The 19,223-nt window shown below is 43.1% G+C and overlaps 1 protein-coding gene across 1 annotated transcript in view; it reads left to right on the top strand.

The window, feature by feature from the left end:
- Positions 1-19,223, top strand: part of LOC137278700 (protein Mpv17-like) — a 55,774-nt gene that overhangs the window by 10,370 nt on the left and 26,181 nt on the right. The window lies entirely within an intron of this gene.

Raw genomic sequence — 19,223 nt, 5'->3', positions numbered from 1 at the left:
TTTACATTCTCCTCTGTAGTTTTACGGAGGAGTAATGTATTGGCTGGTGGTCATGCCTATTGATATTTCATTTATAAAATCCACCAGAATCACGATTGTATTATTTAACGTATTTTAGTCGGTGTCGTTTTCTCTCTGAGTGACAGCGATTTTTTGTCTATTGCAAGCAGGCGTAGCACATTGTGTGGAACAGTCCATTTTATGATAGGGTGCGTGTGGTATTTTCCACCCTTTTCTTATCGTTTGTTATTATTTCAATTTGTTACAGCTGTAGTGTATGACATAACACTTTTGTGTGACTTGGAAAGGACTGAAGTCCGGCAAAGACCCTCATCCCTTTTGCCCAGACTGTGCTGTGTGGCGGCGTCATCGGGATGAAGAATGTCTCTTCCTGGTACTCCTGAGAATCTACGTTTCCATGACTGTTGGAGATGTCTACTCAGCTGGAGACACCAGTGATCCAGCATTGTTCAACTTTTCAGAGGACAGCGCCGAGGTCAAGCACAGCACCGACGCAGACGAACATGCCACCCCCAACCCCAATGTCGATATCGGTGCCGACACCTGCAACTCAGACGGGTGGTTGGGTGGTTGTGGCCAGAAGGCCAGACGCCTTATCTGCAGAGATGCCTTATCTGCAGAGAATGCTTCGAGCTTTGTTGATACCAACCCCATTGATGGCGCCAGGAGCGTCCAGGCAGGAATATACGACGCCTCTATCTACAGCACCTCAACTCAGTTCTAGCATGGCAGAGTCATCCCAGAGGAAGGAGTATGGAGGTGCGCCAGTGCCGACGATTACTAGTGTATCCCAGGCCAGGACTACGTCTTTGGGACTAACCTTTGGAGCATCGGGGAGTGTGGATGTAGCATTGAACGACAGGAGAGCGAGTTGTTCGGACATCAGGAGGTCAGGTTCCAGAAGCCCTCGGAGCAGTTTGTTGGGCGCCTGCCGACGCCAACGCTCACCGTCAAGGTCGCCGGATCACCGTGGCAGATCCCGTCATCGTAGACATAGGGATAGGTGATCCAGATCCCGTTCGGTGTCTCCACGGAATAGACCAACGTCACTGAGGAGAAGGACGCCAGAGCGCAAGTCCACCGTATCTTGGACTGTGGATGAGGAGCAGTGTTTTTCGACGGACTACAAGGAGGATCTGGCGCAGTTACATGATGAAGAGGGGTCATACCTACCGTTATCAGCCGTGTATGACTGGATCGCAGACAGACTTCCGGATTGCCCTTCCCCAGGGTCGGGGATTGACAGTGATAAAGCAATTAGGATCAAGCCAGAATTATTGATTCCACCCCATCCTATGGTAACGGATGCCATCTCATCTTTAAATGAGGATTTTGTGAAATTGTCATTGGCCAAGAAACAAGAGTACAAGATTCATAGTTTGGATTTTGCGGACTCGGAAGCTACACTAGACGAAGCCATTAAGAGGTTGTCGTCTACTTCCTACTAAGTGCAGGACTGTAAGTTGCAGGCTATATATACCGAGCTACGTTGCATTTTAAAACCCATTTCGGCATTATCGTCAGCTACATCGGCAGTGGCTGTAGATTTAACTGAACATAATGGGTATAGACAGGAGCATTTATCACTCCTCTTTTTGTGGCAAGGCAAGGTATTGCACGACTTGCTGGGACACGTTAGGACCGCCTAAGCAATGATAACGGTGGTGCGCAGAACAGGATTTCTGGACGGTTGTTCGTGGCAGGAAGAGTTCAAGCGCAAGTTGATCAGAACACCTTTCTCGTCTCATGTGCTTTTTGGGGATGCCATACGCAAAGTGTATAAAGAACATGCAGACCTGCGGAATACAGACGGATCCCTGTCAGCATTCGAGGCACTTTCGTCGGCCTTTCGTGGCAGATTGGCAACACAAGATAAAGGCAGGAGGCGCTATATTCCCAGAAGAGAATCAGTCAGGTCAGCGTTCTCTAGAGGCCGAGGCCTGAGGTTCACTTCAAATGACAGTCGGAAGCCAGCAGAGTCAAGAAGGGATGCCCCCACCACTCCTGGCAGAGGGAGGGGGGAAGTGCCGCTACTGCAGACATTGAGGGCGCCACCTGTCACGACTGGAAGCTTCCGCCTCACGCCGTGCCAGTGTTCCCTACTCCAGTAGGAGGAAGACTGGGTATCTTCTGGAGGAACTGGCCTATCCTCCAAGATCCTTGTGTGCCCGGTATTTTGAAAAAAGGCTACAGTCTACCATCAGGCAAACTCCACCGTTAACGTCACACCCAGAGTCGCGGACATACTCGGGGTCACAAAGCGAACTGTTGAGGGACAACATCGAAGTGCTGCTGGGAAAACGTGCCATTGAGGAAGTACCGGACCCGATCTGATCACCAGGGTTCTACTCGCCGGAAGGATTCCAACAAGCTTTGGATGATACACAATATGGCAGCATTCAACGAACGGTATCTTGAGGATCCTCCTCGCTTCAAGATGGTGTCCCTGGAACAGTTGCGACTCAAGCTGACTCAGGGTTTATGGATATGCAGTCTGGACATCCAAGACGCCTACGTTCACGTCCCAATCTACCCTGCTCACAATATCTCAGGTTTGTGTTTGAGGGTCGCCATTATCAGTGGCAAGTCCTACTGTTTAGCATTTCCACGGCCCCGTGGCTATTCACCAGAATTACAACTCCCATCGCTCGCTTTCTTCACCTCAGGCGAATAGAATTCGACCCTTATATAGACGATTGTCTACTAAACCAGACAGAGCCTCAACTGCTACGCAGACAACTGGACTTCGCCATTCATCTCTTGGAGCAGATAGGTTGCTTGATCAACAGGGAGAAGTCACATTTACAGCCCACTCAGGATTCGGTTTTCATCGGAGGACTGTTTCAGGCCCAGCTCGATCGAGTGCGCATCCCTCTCAATCGGTGGGGAAAGATCTCTCGGTTTGTGAAAAGGGGACTATCGGAACCGCTACTCCTCAGAGAATGGCAGTGATTCCAAGGTTCTGATTGTGTTGGACAATGCAACAGTGTTGTAGTTGATCCTGAGGCAGGGGACAACCAGATCCAAGTCCCTTTTGGGTCAAATGTTTCACATAGCCAGTGTTCTGGATGCAAACTGCATCAAGGCAAGAGCTCATCACATTCCAGGATGCAGGAACGTTCTGCTTTTGGTCACGCCCTGGTGGCCAGCACGGACATGGTTTCCAGAATTATGCCGTCTCGCAGGAAGAAATCTGTTCGGCTCCCAGAGTGGGACCAGTTGTTGCGTCATCCCAGCCGGACGTTAAACCCCGACCCAGCGCGATTTCATCTGTGCGCTTGGACCCTTTGCAAAAGATGCTGCAAGCGAAGGGCTACTCATCTCAGGTGGCAAGGATCATTGCCAGGGCGCATAGAGCTTCCACTCGATCGCTTTACGATGATAAGTGGGCTACGTTTGAAAAGTTCTGCGCCCAGAAGTCACGAGACCAGTTATCAGCATCGCCTCAATTCGTAGCAGAGTTTTTACGCTACTTACGGTGCACAAAGAAACTCAGGGGCAGTACTATTGGTACATATTTGTCAGCATTGAACATGGTGTTGGCGGTTAGAAGTGACAAAAAGATGTCCAAGATTCTGGAATTGGTCGCGATGCTGAAGGCATTTAAACTGGAGGACCAAAAGGTTAAGTTCCGTCCACCAGCATGGGACTTGAATATTGTACTGCAACACTTGAGAGGTCGCCCTTAGGAACCCTTAGACAAGACTTTGTTTGTCCTTTTAACTAGGAAAACAGCGTTTTTGCTAGTATTAGCCACGGCAGCTAGAGTGAGCGAAATTCATGCTTTAGATATGACCAGGGTCCGTTTCGAGCCAGCAGAACAAGGTGCGGCACACTTGGGTCTCCTGTGGGATTTCCTGGCCAAAAACCAGTTGCCATTCCAACCAGACACGTTATTTACCATCCTGCCTCTCTCAACCATCATCGGACTGGATGACAGAGAGGAACAGTTATTGTGCCCGACATGAGCTCTTAGACTATACATCGAAAGATCTGCTTCGCGTCGAGGAACTAGGAAAAGGCTGCTCCTACCTATTTCAAAGACGACAAAGGGAGAAGTAAGTCACCAGAAATACGATAGCGATGTGGTTGAGGCAGACCATCCTAGCAGCCTATGATTCGCAAAATCTTCCTCACCCAGTTTTTGGAAATCTTCTACGGTCTTTTCCAGTCATTATTTGTGGGACCTAGAGGGACTACAGTCATTTGGACCGTTAGTAGTTACGCAGCAACTTACTCATCCAACCGCCCAGTAGGTACGATTTATTCTAACCTTGGTCTATAGGGGCCTTGTACTTGCATGAGTTAAGATACCGTACCCCTCCGGTGGTTAGTGCATGACCTACTACTCTGATTCTGGTTCCAGTGCCTGGTTCGAGAGCATGTTGAGGCAGTCTGACAGTCAAGGGAATCTGTAGTGGTCCGACTGCCCCGAGGCATATGTGGGATTTGGCTTTGATTGACGGTTCTCTGGAGTCCTTCACCACCATCCTAGCTGTTGTATCCATATGCTATAGACCTATGGTAAGGTAAGGAAAAAATTTGTTAAAATCTAAATATTTTAGATATTTAAATACTTACCTTACCATAGGGCGGTAAGTCCCTCCCAATGCTGGATGCTCCTCCCCACTACGGACTCTTCAGACTAGGAAGTAACAGTGAAGTTTTTCGTGGAGTCAGTGCACATGCACAGTTTGGAGATCCAGGTACTTCCGTATCCAGACAGTCGTGGTTGCGAGGTAGCCATGTTAGATTGAAGGCATTTCAACTCCATCAGATCTCCTACTAAGCGAAGCTTGAGGCAATATGCTATAGACCTGTGGTAAGGTAAGTATTTAAATATGTAAAATATTTAGATTTATCTCTTGAAAGATATTAGTCTTATCTAGTATCGTTGTATGTCATATAGATACTGACTCTACCTTTTCCATATATCTTACATTGCATGTTCACCAACTCAAATAAACTTCGGGAGGTTCCAAGGGACACTCATTGTTGTGATCGCCAGTATATTTCAGCAACAAGGAGAAGGAGATAAGATAAAAACGAATTAGGTCTACCGGGAGCTCCCGTACAAGCGTTTAACTTCATGCTTAGCAGTGCAACTAATGATTGTAGTTAAGTGAATATTGTACCCCAAGGAATTACAGTTATTCAGTTGGAAATATTCTAAGAAATGGCCTCTATCGGTCTCTGACAGACTCCTAAAACCGTGTTTGTTTCTCTGTCAGTGAACACAAAAATGTAATGAAGGGGTTACATTACTTACAAGCCTGCTGTTTGAAGCACATGTGCAATTAGTCAGTCTGACAGTCCCTGAACCAGTTTTCCCTACTTCCATAGCCTTAAATTAAATTCACAAAATTTAAAATTGCAATAGAAACAGGAAGGTACACTAATACTGAGAGACAACAAAGGCAGTGTACCCACTGTGAAAAGAATGATGTAAATACTGTTGAGGACAAATATCATATTTTTCTGGAATGTGCACAATATGCAGATACAGAAACAAATACCCTATTGATACTTTAAAGAAACCATACAACCATATGTCTGTTGTTAATATTTTAAAAGGTTCAAACACAAGTATTCTTTATAAAGTTGGAAATTTCCTCTGTCCCACAAACTGACGTGCTATTCTACTGACGTGTCTGCACACCTATGGTAACACCACGTTACCAAGAAAAAAAACATTAAACAGTTTAAGACGGTTTTCATTCATATTAAATATCTTCTCTTTAGTATTCTAAATAAGTCTTTCATTATTGCATACCATTTGGGACAATGTGAACGTCACATTTCAACTACCAACGATATATATTCACCCAACCATAAGGATAGTGTCCTTCGCGATGGTCATTAGTCCCAGAGCACTGATTCCGATCTGACGTATGTAGTCATAGCAGGCTATTGTAACATTGGTGTGGAAACTTATATTCCAAATCCTTTGTTACAAATGCCCAAAAATTGGAAATCATTAAATTGAAGCAAGAAAAGAATATCTCTTTCCTTGATGCTAAACACCTGATACATGCATACAGCCAAATGCTCTCGCGTTCTATGTATCTGTCGAGTACTCGTCATTTATAACATTCCACCAAGCAAAAACTTTGAAGTTTAGAGTGCATTCTAATTCAAATCCTCAAAGTAGAAAGTGCAGATATTTGAAGAATCGGGGTTGTTATAGATACATGGAAGACTGGAAATCACAATATTTCTCAGGTCGCATGTTACGGTTGCCTCCAGTTTCCATCTCCCAAAGTCTCCTGTGCTAACCGGCATTTGTTCACTGTCCCTATGTTTCCATGCATGTACTACTTGTTGGATTTTTACAACTCACTATTACAGATCCTTCTCGCCATTGTTGCATGTTTGCTTTCCTTCCATTCCCCAAAAGGAAGCAATGACAGCTGTGTTATGATCAGAGAAAATGACCAAAACTGATTCTGTAAGTTTCAATGCGTGATCTGGCGAAGGTTAAACCGGTTGGTTTCAGAAATAACATACGGATGCCAATTGAGTCCAAGACATGACTAAAAGCGAAAGTAGAGCAATTAGTTAAAAGAAATTCCAAACCAAAAGACAGCTGATTGTTTCCAAGAATTTCAAAATAACTGTTAGTGTTATTACAGAATGTCTACTAATGTAACTATCATGAGATTTTGAATAAGGCACACCCCTCCTCTACTTAGAACAATGTGTTTCGTTGATGGTCCACATTGCAGGAGAAAAATAACCAGTGTTTTGTCGCTTTAGATATTATGGGTCCTGAGCGACCCGTGGAGTACAATTCAGGAATAATCACCGTAGACACTCTTTAAATTGTATGGGTCCTACATGACACGCATCATCGGTTCTGTTATAATCAAATTAACACCTAAATAACTTAATTACCACTGATCATTTTTCAGTATCATTTTGCTTATGTGTGCCCAACTAGGTTTTCGACACATATCTGAAATGTCAATGATTTCTGGACAGTGGTTAATTAGACATCTTTCATTAAATGTGTCTCTGGGTTATGCACGACCCACATTCAACAGCGAAGGTTAAAGTCTTTCTGCCTGACCATTCTTCGCTGTCTGCTAACATGCTTGACTGTATTACTCTTCAGGAATGCCTCAAACACACTTGAAACAAATTGTGGCCCATTATCAGTTACTAATTCATGTGGCAACCAAAACTGGCAAACAATTTTTCACTGTTTTCACTGCTGCTTTTGAAGTTGTAGACTTCATGATGACTTTCTGGCCATTTGGAACATGCATCCGCAATCAGTAGGGACATATGACCTATAGAGGGGCCAGCAAAGGCCATATGGATGATGGCCAAACTGGTGCAGACGATGGATTGGCCTGATTACTTTGGGCATGTTGAGCATATATTGGCAATACCCTCAAAATCGCTTCAATACCAGGCCACCAACTCGCTTCTGGCTGCTGACTCATCTTCACTACACCAAAATGGCCCATGTGCAGCTCTTGTAAAACATGTTCTCTCATTCCCCACATCATGCAACATATATGCAGAGAGAGTTCATTTCTCCTTGTGTAAAAATGTTTCATTAGAGCATTATCTTCATGCTCTTTGGATCATCCATTCATCACTGCTGTGTACAAATGGGACAACAGTGCATGACGTCTTGTGTCATTCCTCGCATCAGTGCATGAGACTGTTCAAATTGGTTGTTATAGAACTGTGCCACAACATCATCTCATTTTGTAATGTTGTGCTCAGAGGCAACCTAGACAAGAGCGTTGGCATGCTTCTCTGATGCTCTGTACTCAATACCATAGTCATAGCATTTTGAATTTCAAGCAGATAAGACGTTTCTTGACGCCTGGATCAATCCCTTCCACCGGTGGTTTACGCAGCCACTGATATCACAGGATGGCACAGGTGGTGCCATAGTCAAACGCTTTCTGATCACTTCTGGAAGCATTATTTGAGACATTACTTGCCAGAAATGCAGTCAAGGAGCAAATGGGTTTCTGGTAAGAAGGATCAGAAAGACATTGTGTTACAGTTAAAAATTGCTGTGACAAAAGGTATAAGAAATCCCCAGGGAACCAGCAAAATATATAACACTGAGAAGTTTGAAATTTTCAATAATTCTTCTTATTGAGCAAAACAAGGCAAAAATATACAGATTCACAAGAGAGGTTTCATGTACAATACAACTGAGTCAATTCTAAAGTAATGAGTGACAAATATAATGTCAACTCACCTAAGTCTTGGTGGGAGAGTGAGAAACAGTTATGCACAATGTAACACAGCAAGCAGTCAGGCAGCGGTTATGTAGATCAAGCGTTTATGGAGATTGAAGATGCTACTCCAGTAAATGTGTGTATCCATGTATTTCCGTGTCGACAACACAGCAACTTGCCTTTACATATACAGTCAATAATTCCTGAAAACTCGAGCACTTACGACCATGGCCATCAACATGGAATTTTCCAGAAGTACGCAGAATAATCAAAACATACACTCAAGAGGAGATAACTCTGAAACACTTCCAGAAAGCCTGCTGCCAAAATTCTAAAAGTGCAGAACATTTAGATACGAAATGTGATACACAGTAATTATTATTCAAAACAACAAACGTTGTCTCCCAGTAATAATTATTACCTAATTAATAATACAATTTACAGAAAATACACTCTCTTAACAATTGCCTGTAGTGATGGTTGCTGACCCACAAATTGGACGTGCCACATGGTTAGTTGGAAGAGTGTTCAAGATCCATCCAAAGTTGTGATGGCAGAGTTCGTGTTGACACAGTAACTGTGGGTGACAGTGACCAGTCACACATCTGATCAGAATCCCAAAATACCCAGCCGATGATTAACTGTGCCTGTGAACTATGACTTTAAGAGTCAATTACTAAAGGCTGACTACTTTGGTGCTATTTAGGAGAACTGACATTAATGCTTCATGATAATTTATAAATATGTCTAAACAGTAATTATTTTTGTATATTTTCCAAATTTGTGGGGTGGCTTTGCCAGAAAGCCAAAATCCATATTCATGTTTTGACAGTTCGATAAATACATACACCCGCCATAAGCACCCAATTTGGTTTGCTCTTGCAGTTTTTGGTATAACCATGTGCTGTCCGTGTACGAGTGTGCTTTGCAAGTAGCCTTGAATCACAAATGTTGCGGGAATGCCTGTGTTGATGTATGCTGAAAATTGAATTCCAGTTAACTTACAAGAACTGTTTTCATCTACTTAGCAATATGTACTCAACATTAGTGTGTACTTCTGCATGTGAGCTGCAGCGATTGCTGGCTTACCAACTCCAAACAGAGCTGTAAAGGGCTTGCCATTCAGGTACTGGTGAAAGTGATTCACACCAAATATGATACCTAATGCTTCTTGCTCAATTTCAGAAAAGCCTCTTTCTGCTGCAGACAAAGTACTTTATGCAAATGCAGTCGGTCTCTCCAGTCCATCTCTCACCTCATGTTACAGCACAGTCCCAACGCCATGTGAAGGGGTGTCTCATGACATTTGTGAATGAACATGGACGTGAAGGACAGGGAACCTCAGAACTGGCTATCTTAGCTTTGCATGTGTTAAATGTCTCCTTACTCTGACGAGACCAAATCCACTTCCTGTCCTTCCTCAACAGGTCATTCAAAGGGTGAAGAACAGCTGACCAATTTCTCATGAAGTGCCCATAGTTGTTCACTGCACCCAAGAAGGACCGAAGCTGAGATACATTTTCCTGTCTTGGTGCATCTTCTACAGTTTGTGCAGCTTGTACTTTGTCTTGACTTGTATGCAAGCCATTTTTGTCAATTACAATCCCAAGTACTTCACAGAGTCAACTAGGAATTTACATTTTTGCTTTTTGACTCTCAAACCATAGTCCTGCAATCTCTTAACACATGTTCAAGATATCTTAAATGTTCCTTATTATTTGCACCAATGCCAAAATATCATTTTAGTGACACAAAACTTTATCAAGTCCTTGCAATACTTGCTCCATGGTAGAGTGGAATATGGCCACTGGAGCTGATGCAATGCCAAATGCTGGCCTTGTGTGCCCGAACAACTCCTTCAGTGTGTTGGTTGTCAGGTACTTCTGACTATCAGCATCAATTTCCATTTAATGAAAGGCATGGGTAAGGTCTATTTTAGAAAACTTCAGCCCACCTGCAAGTGTGGCACACAGATCTTCAATTTTGTGTAGTGAGAATTTGTTCATGTTCATCTTTCCTTCATGAACCTTGGAGACACACCACACTTTGATGATAACTGATATCCTTAATTGTACCTATCTTGATGATAACTGATATCCTTAATTGTGCCTATCTTGATGATAACTGATATCCTTATTTGTGCCTATCTTGATGATAACTGATATCATTATTTGTGCCTATCTTGATGATAACTATCCTTAATTGTGCCTATCTTGATGATAACTGATATCCTTAATTGTGCCTATCTTGATGATAACTGATATCCTTAATTGTGCCTATCTTGATGATAACTGATATCCTTAATTGTACCTATCTTGATGATAACTGATATCCTTAATTGTACCTATCTTGATAACTGATATCCTTATTTGTGCCTATCTTGATGATAACTGATATCCTTAATTGTGCCTATCTTGATAACTGATATCCTTATTTGTGCCTATCTTGATGATAACTGATATCCTTATTTGTACCTATCTTGATGATAACTGATATCCTTAATTGTACCTATCTTGATGATAACTGATATCCTTAATTGTACCTATCTTGATGATAACTGATATCCTTAATTGTACCTATCTTGATGACTGATATCCTTATTTGTGCCTATCTTGATGATAACTGATATCCTTAATTGTGCCTATCTTGATGATAACTGATATCCTTAATTGTACTTATCTTGATGATAACTGATATCCTTAATTGTGCCTATCTTGATGATAACTGATATCCTTATTTGTGCCTATCTTGATGATAACTGATATCCTTAATTGTGCCTATCTTGATGACTGATATCCTTATTTGTGCCTATCTTGATGATAACTGATATCCTTAATTGTGCCTATCTTGATGATAACTGATATCCTTAATTGTACCTATCTTGATGATAACTGATATCCTTAATTGTACCTGTCTTGTCTGAGAATACGTCAATGTATTTCACCAATAATTCTTGCATTTGTGTAGCACTCTTGCCCACAATGCAATAGTTAATATCATCTTCCAAACATTTCTAATTTCAATGTCGGGGCGATGGGTTAGCTTAGTGGTTAAAGCATTTGCTCGTCTCGCTGAAAACCCAGGTTTGATTCCCCACATGGGTACAATTTGTAAAGCCCATTTCTGGTGGCCCCCAGCATGATATAGCTGGAATATTGCTAAATGCAATTTAAAACCAAACTCACTCACTCATTCCAGTCAGTGTCAACAAATGGCAGCCATATTCCACCAAGCGTGGGTGGTCCCTCCCCCTTTGCCATTAGCAAAGTCAACTTTCATTATTCCAAAATAAAACTTTTAAGTCTCTGCTGCAAAGATGTGTTGACAGGGATTGGACGTGAATCTTTTATAATGGGGTAAGAAACTTAATGTGAAACCTTTAAATTGTATTAATTGTGCTGTCTATTAGTATTGTAAAATTGCTGATCTGGTACAGCTAGGTTTATGCTGTTTCTATTTTGAGGAACTATTTTTATTTAACTATCTAGCTACATCCTACCTGGACAAGCTAATGGTACAGATCGTGACGGAACAGTCACCTAACTCGACCAAACCTGTACACACGCTGACCCACTTGACAGTTTCCCACTTGGTCAAGAGCATGTGGTCTGACAGCAAGTGAAAAAGCATGCTTCTCGGTGAGCTGGTGCATTTGTGCGATATGTCCATATGTTTGATCTCCAGACCATGTGCAGCATCCACCAAGTACAGTACCAGTTCACTTACAAGCAGCATGCCAGGAGCAGATTGAGAAGCTAACAATCAATGGAATTCTCAAAAGGGTTGACGATAAGTACACACCATGGATCAATTCATGTTGTGACAACAAATGCGGATGGATCACTGAGAATATGCTTGGATCCAAGGGACCTTAATAAGGCGATCTGTAGGACCCCTTACTATGTCAGAACAATTGACGACATGATTCCAAAAGTTAGCGCTTTCACCCACTTCAGTATATTTGATGCTCTAAGCGGCTTCTGGCAAGTTGAGCTTGACGAAGAGAGCAGTAAGCTGTGTACATCTAGTACCCCCTGGGGTAAACATCGATGGACTTGCCACCCCTTGGTGGAGTGGAGACGTCTTACAAGAGAAGATGGGCCAGGTCTTTGGTGGTATGGTGGAATGTACAGGCATGACAAAAGGTATCACTGACATCCTTGAAAGAACTCAAGAGAACAATATCAAGTTCAGCCCTGAAAAGATGCAATTCAAAGTTGAGGAAGAAAGTTTCTTCAGACTTACATATGTATATGGTCCCCAGTAGGGATTAAACCCAACAAGAACAAGGTGAAGGTCATCACTGCAATGGGACCACAAGAGAACCTGATTGAGGCATCTCATGAAGAGGACTGTTCCATTCGTGTGGTGCAAGGAGCAAGAACTAGAATTTAGTGATCTAAAGAGAATTATCACTGAGTCTCCTGTCCTCGCCTTCTATGATCCGGAGAAAGCAAATATCATACAAGCAGATGCTAGTATGAAAGGTCAAGGATGTGTCTTGCTACAAGAGGGAAGACCAGTGTACTACGCAAGTAGATCATTGAGTCAAACAGAACAGAACTACAGCAACATTGAAGGAGAACTGTTAGCTGTTTCGTGGTCACTAAAACACTTCCATCATTTCAAGTATGGAAAACTAGTTGTGATAGAAGCTGACCACAAACTCCTCAAAAGCATATGGAAGAAGACAAAAGCGGCAGCCTCCCCCTAGACTGCAACACCTATTGCTGAGAATGTCCAAATATGACATTCAGGTGAAGTATACGCCCAGAACAACAAACGTTGCTCATGCACTGTGGCGTGTGCAGAAGAGAAGAACCCCCAAAGGGAGCTGATGATGATCCACCTATATCATCCATCACACAGAGTTTCCCAGTGACAGCGGCAAAACTTGATGGTATCCGCAAACAGACCAGTAAAGATCCACAGCTGAGTCATCTGAAAGATATCATGTACTCTGGATGGCCTGAGTTCTACAAAGACTGTCCTGAAGATTTGAAGGACTATTGGAATTTCAAAGAGAGCATCAGTGTGGAGAATGGCCTTGTTATTAAAGGACACAGCATTGTAATCCCCACACAAGTGATAGAGCAGGTCTTTAAGCTCATACATCCTGGTCACATGGGCATGGAAAAGTGCCACATGAAAGCAACAGTGTGTGTTTTCTGGCCACAGATTTCCAAAGACATCAAGAACATGAAGAATTACTCATCTCAAGTTGATCTGGGATGAAAACGGTATTCCTGAAACTCTGCAACAGCCAAAAGTTTGCAAGTTTCTCCAAGTCATGGAATGTCAGACACATCACAAGCTCTCCGACCTATCCACAGAGTAATGTCAGACGCATCACAAGCTCTCCAACATATCCAGAGTAATTTCAGACACAGCACAGGCTCTCCAATCTATCCACAGAGTAATGTCAGACACAGCACAAGCTCTCCGACCTATCCACAGAGTAATGTCAGACACATCACAAGCTCTCCGACCTATCCACAGAGTAATGTCAGACACATCACAAGCTCTCCAACCTATCCACAGAGTAATGTCAGACACATCACAAGCTCTCCAATCTATCCACAGAGTAATGTCAGACACAGCACAAGCTCTCCAATCTATCCACAGAGTAATGTCAGACACATCACAGGCTCTCCGACCTATCCACAGTGTAATGTCAGACACATCACAAGCTCTCCAACCTATCCACAGAGTAATGTCAGACACATCACAAGCTCTCCAATCTAAACACAGAGTAATGTCAGACACAGCACAAGCTCTCCAATCTATCCACAGAGTAATGTCAGACACATCACAGGCTCTCCGACCTATCCACAGAGTAATGTCAGACACATCACAGGCTCTCCGACCTATCCACAGAGTAATGTCAGACACAGCACAAGCTCTCCGACCTATCCACAGAGTAATGTCAGACACATCACAAGCTCTCCAATCTATCCACAGAGTAATGTCAGACACATCACAAGCTCTCCAATCTATCCACAGAGTAATGTCAGACACAGCACAAGCTCTCCAATCTATCCACAGAGTAATGTCAGACACATCACAGGCTCTCCAACCTATCCACAGAGTAATGTCAGACACAGCACAAGCTCTCCGACCTATCCACAGAGTAATGTCAGACACATCACAGGCTCTCCAACCTATCCACAGAGTAATGTCAGACACAGCACAAGCTCTCCAACCTATCCACAGAGTAATGTCAGACACAGCACAAGCTCTCCAACCTATCCACAGAGTAATGTCAGACACAACACAAGCTCTCCGACCTATCCACAGAGTAATGTCAGACACATCACAAGCTCTCCAACCTATCCACAGAGTAATGTCAGACACAACACAAGCTCTCCGACCTATCCACAGTGTAATGTCAGACACATCACAAGCTCTCCAATCTATCCACAGAGTAATGTCAGACACAGCACAAGCTCTCCAATCCATCCACAGAGTAATGTCAGACACATCACAAGCCCTCCAATCTATCCACAGAGTAATGTCAGACACATCACAAGCCCTCCTACCTATCCACAGAGTAATGTCAGACACATCACAAGCTCTCCAATCTATCCACAGAGTAATGTCAGACACATCACAAGCTCTCCAACCTATCCACAGAGTAATGTCAGACGCATCACAAGCTCTCCAATCCATCCACAGAGTAATGTCAGACACATCACAGGCTCTCCGACCTATCCACAAAGTAATGTCAGACACATCACAAGCTCTCCAACCTATCCACAGAGTAATGTCAGACACATCACAGGCTCTCCGACCTATCCACAAAGTAATGTCAGACACATCACAAGCTCTCCAATCCATCCACAGAGTAATGTCAGACACATCACAGGCTCTCCGACCTATCCACAAAGTAATGTCAGACACATCACAAGCTCTCCAACCTATCCACAGAGTAATGTCAGACACATCACAGGCTCTCCGACCTATCCACAAAGTAATGTCAGACACATCACAAGCTCTCCAATCCATCCACAGAGTAATGTCAGACACATCACAGGCTCTCCAATCTATCCACAGAGTAATGTCAGACACATCACAAGCTCTCCAACCTATCCACAGAGTAATGTCAGACGTATCACAAGCTCTCCAACCTATCCACAGAGTAATGTCAGACACAACACAAGCTCTCCGACCTATCCACAGAGTAATGTCAGACACATCACAAGTTCTCCAACCTATCCACAGAGTAATGTCAGACACAGCACAAGCTCTCCGACCTATCCACAGAGTAATGTCAGACACATCACAAGCTCTCCGACCTATCCACAGTGTAATGTCAGACACAGCACAAGCTCTCCGACCTATCCACAGAGTAATGTCAGACACATCACAAGCTCTCCAACCTATCCACAGAGTAATGTCAGACACATCACAAGCTCTCCAGCCTATCCACAGAGTAATGTCAGACACATCACAAGCTCTCCAATCTATCCACAGAGTAATGTCAGACATAGAACAAGCTTTCCGACGTAACCACAGAGTAATGTCAGACATTGAACAAGCTCTCCGACCTATCCACAGTGTAATGTCAGACACAGCACAAGCTCTCCAATCTATCCACAGAGTAATGTCAGACACATCACAGGCTCTCCGACCTATCCACAGAGTAATGTCAGACACAGCACAAGCTCTCCAACCTATCCACAGAGTAATGTCAGACACATCACAAGCTCTCCAATCTAAACACAGAGTAATGTCAGACACAGCACAAGCTCTCCAATCTATCCACAGAGTAATGTCAGACACATCACAGGCTCTCCGACCTATCCACAGAGTAATGTCAGACACATCACAGGCTCTCCGACCTATCCACAGAGTAATGTCAGACACAGCACAAGCTCTCCAATCTATCCACAGAGTAATGTCAGACACATCACAAGCCCTCCAATCTATCCACAGAGTAATGTCAGACACATCACAAGCTCTCCAATCTATCCACAGAGTAATGTCAGACACAGCACAAGCTCTCCAATCTATCCACAGAGTAATGTCAGACACATCACAGGCTCTCCAACCTATCCACAGAGTAATGTCAGACACAGCACAAGCTCACCCACCTATCCACAGAGTAATGTCAGACACATCACAAGCTCTCCGACCTATCCACAGAGTAATGTCAGACACATCACAGGCTCTCCAACCTATCCACAGAGTAATGTGAGACACAGCACAAGCTCTCCAACCTATCCACAGAGTAATGTCAGACACAACACAAGCTCTCCGACCTATCCACAGTGTAATGTCAGACACATCACAAGCTCTCCAATCTATCCACAGAGTAATGTCAGACACAGCACAAGCTCTCCAATCTATCCACAGAGTTATGTCAGACACATCACAAGCCCTCCAATCTATCCACAGAGTAATGTCAGATACATCACAAGCCCTCCGACCTATCCACAGAGTAATGTCAGACACATCACAAGCTCTCCAATCTATCCACAGAGTAATGTCAGACACAACACAAGCTCTCCGACCTATCCACAGAGTAATGTCAGACACATCACAAGCTCTCCGACCTATCCACAGTGTAATGTCAGACACAGCACAAGCTCTCCGACCTATCCACAGAGTAATGTCAGACACATCACAAGCTCTCCAACCTATCCACAGAGTAATGTCAGACACATCACAAGCTCTCCAGCCTATCCACAGAGTAATGTCAGACACATCACAAGCTCTCCAATCTATCCACAGAGTAATGTCAGACGCATCACAAGCTCTCCAACCTATCCACAGAGTAATGTCAGACATTGAACAAGCTCTCCGACGTAACCACAGAGTAATGGGTTTATGGAAAGAATGGTGCAGTCAGTAAAGAACCATCTGAAAAAAGCTGAAACATCAGGTTGGAACGGAACGACACTGATTGATTAGGAACTACCGCAGGCAGCAAAGCTCCTGAACAGTCGTGACGATCAAACTTTCCTGCAATGAGAAGCAACCGATGACAATCATCATGACAAACTCGGTTTCAGACAGGAAGTGCAGAAGAGACAATATAACAAAACTGCACTTGCCGCTGATCTACCAGAGGTCTACGAAAAACAACATGTTGCAATTCATGTGCCTAAGACCAACACATGGGAAAAGGCTGTGGTCATGACGAAGTTGGATATCCCAAGGTCATACATCATATCCCAACCCAGATGCACCTGCATCGAGAGCCACTGCATCTGCGACAGGCCCCCAACATGATGTCCCATCACCAGCTAAGCCGGTGACACCATCTGTGAGAAAGAGACTGAAATCTGTGAAACCGTGACAAGATCGGGCTACGTGGTGTGTCCACTGTCGAAACTGGACATATAAACAGTAACATCATTCTTGGAGTGATTCGTGATTCATGCCTGTTAAAGTGTAAATGTGTTTAACTGTTTACAGCGATTGGGAAAGGCAGGGGCCATGGGCCATTTTGCGCATTAGAATGAAAAATGTCCCATTGAAAATTTGAAGTTTACTATTGATACAAGGGCAGTGGCCCATTCTAAATTCAGAAAATGGCTGATAATCCTGAAAATGGCCCATTGTCAAAGTTCTTTCCCAATCCCTCTGTTTAGCGAAAGGTTTCGTGACTTTAATTTTACAGTTTTAACAAGTGGGGTTTTTTTAACATTAAGTTTCTGTTATAACTACATATCTCTAAGGGGGGAGACGTTAACATATTTTATGGTAAAATGTTTGTATTACACCGGTTACCGGTAGTCACTCTATTAAAGTAACACCAACACACTTGGACTGTGGAAGTTTAATATCAACACAGATTGTGATTTTCTATAGCTTAAAGGCTCCCAAGTAATGTTAAAAGAGTCAACTTCTGCATCAGTTGCTTTCACACAAGAATTTTGAATTGTTTACACCACCACTTTTGTTCACTGGGCCAGTTCTGTAAATTGAAGGTTGTGAACTTGAACCTTGGTGACATGACATGACCTCAGACCCCTACACACCAACAGCAAATGCCTGCACTTAATATAGTTCAAACACACATTGTCTTTACGCTTACATACATTAGCGAGATGAAAAGTGCTTTGACATCAGAAACACCATTTATTGCTAGAATTTAGATTTGCTGTTAAAAACATGGACCTCTGAAACAGTACTTCCCTTCAAACCATTAGAACCTCTCTTGAGTTCCTCGCAATCGTTTGCTGCTAACTCCATAGAATTTGCAATAGCAAGTGCACAATCAAGTGTCAGGTCACTTTCTACAAGTAACTTCCTTTGAACTGAAATATATTTTAATCCAAGCACAAACTGATCATGTAAACATACATTCCTCAAATTGACAATTCCAAGGTAAGTCATCTCAGAACCACAAAATATTGCAAAATAGTTCCGCTGTCAGCATGCCTTCACTTGTGAAATCTGTATCTCTCTCCTGTTAGGAGTGGAGCTGGCATAAAATGATTCTGTAACACAGTTACCAGTTTCCTGCGGCCTTGTCAGCAGTGCATACGTCTTACTTCCAATCATCGACAAAAATCCTGGCACTTGATGAGCAACAATGACTTCACTTGCATCAAAGAATAACTGCAGTCTTTCATCATGTGATTCCCAATCCTCCCTGTTTTCATAAAAAATCCCAGCTTCACCAAAGATGACGCTGTACTGAAAAATCACTGAACAACCAACCACGATTTTCAATGTCAGATTTGAGCTTTCACTGCTTGCAATGAAATACTCAATAGCAAAAGTACTTAGCACTTCCAATACACCACTGTTATGTACTGACTTATGTTCTGTTTGAATGAACGCATGCGATCGTAGTTCTGCATATCTTTATCACACACTTCGAAGTGAGATAGATGACCCATGTTACTACGTCACTATGAGACATAGTCAAATCACATGCTCACGCACTCATGATAAAGATGACATAACATAACACTTTGTACAGCAGTATTCAGTGTTGAATGAATGGCTTGTTGTTTAGCAACATTTAGTATTAAAGGAATT

The sequence above is a fragment of the Haliotis asinina genome, chromosome 3, assembly GCF_037392515.1.
Source record: "Haliotis asinina isolate JCU_RB_2024 chromosome 3, JCU_Hal_asi_v2, whole genome shotgun sequence".
NCBI classification, from domain to species: Eukaryota; Metazoa; Mollusca; class Gastropoda; order Lepetellida; family Haliotidae; genus Haliotis; species Haliotis asinina.
Note: the sequence above shows the minus strand (reverse complement) of the source record. Positions and strands in the feature narration are given on the sequence as shown.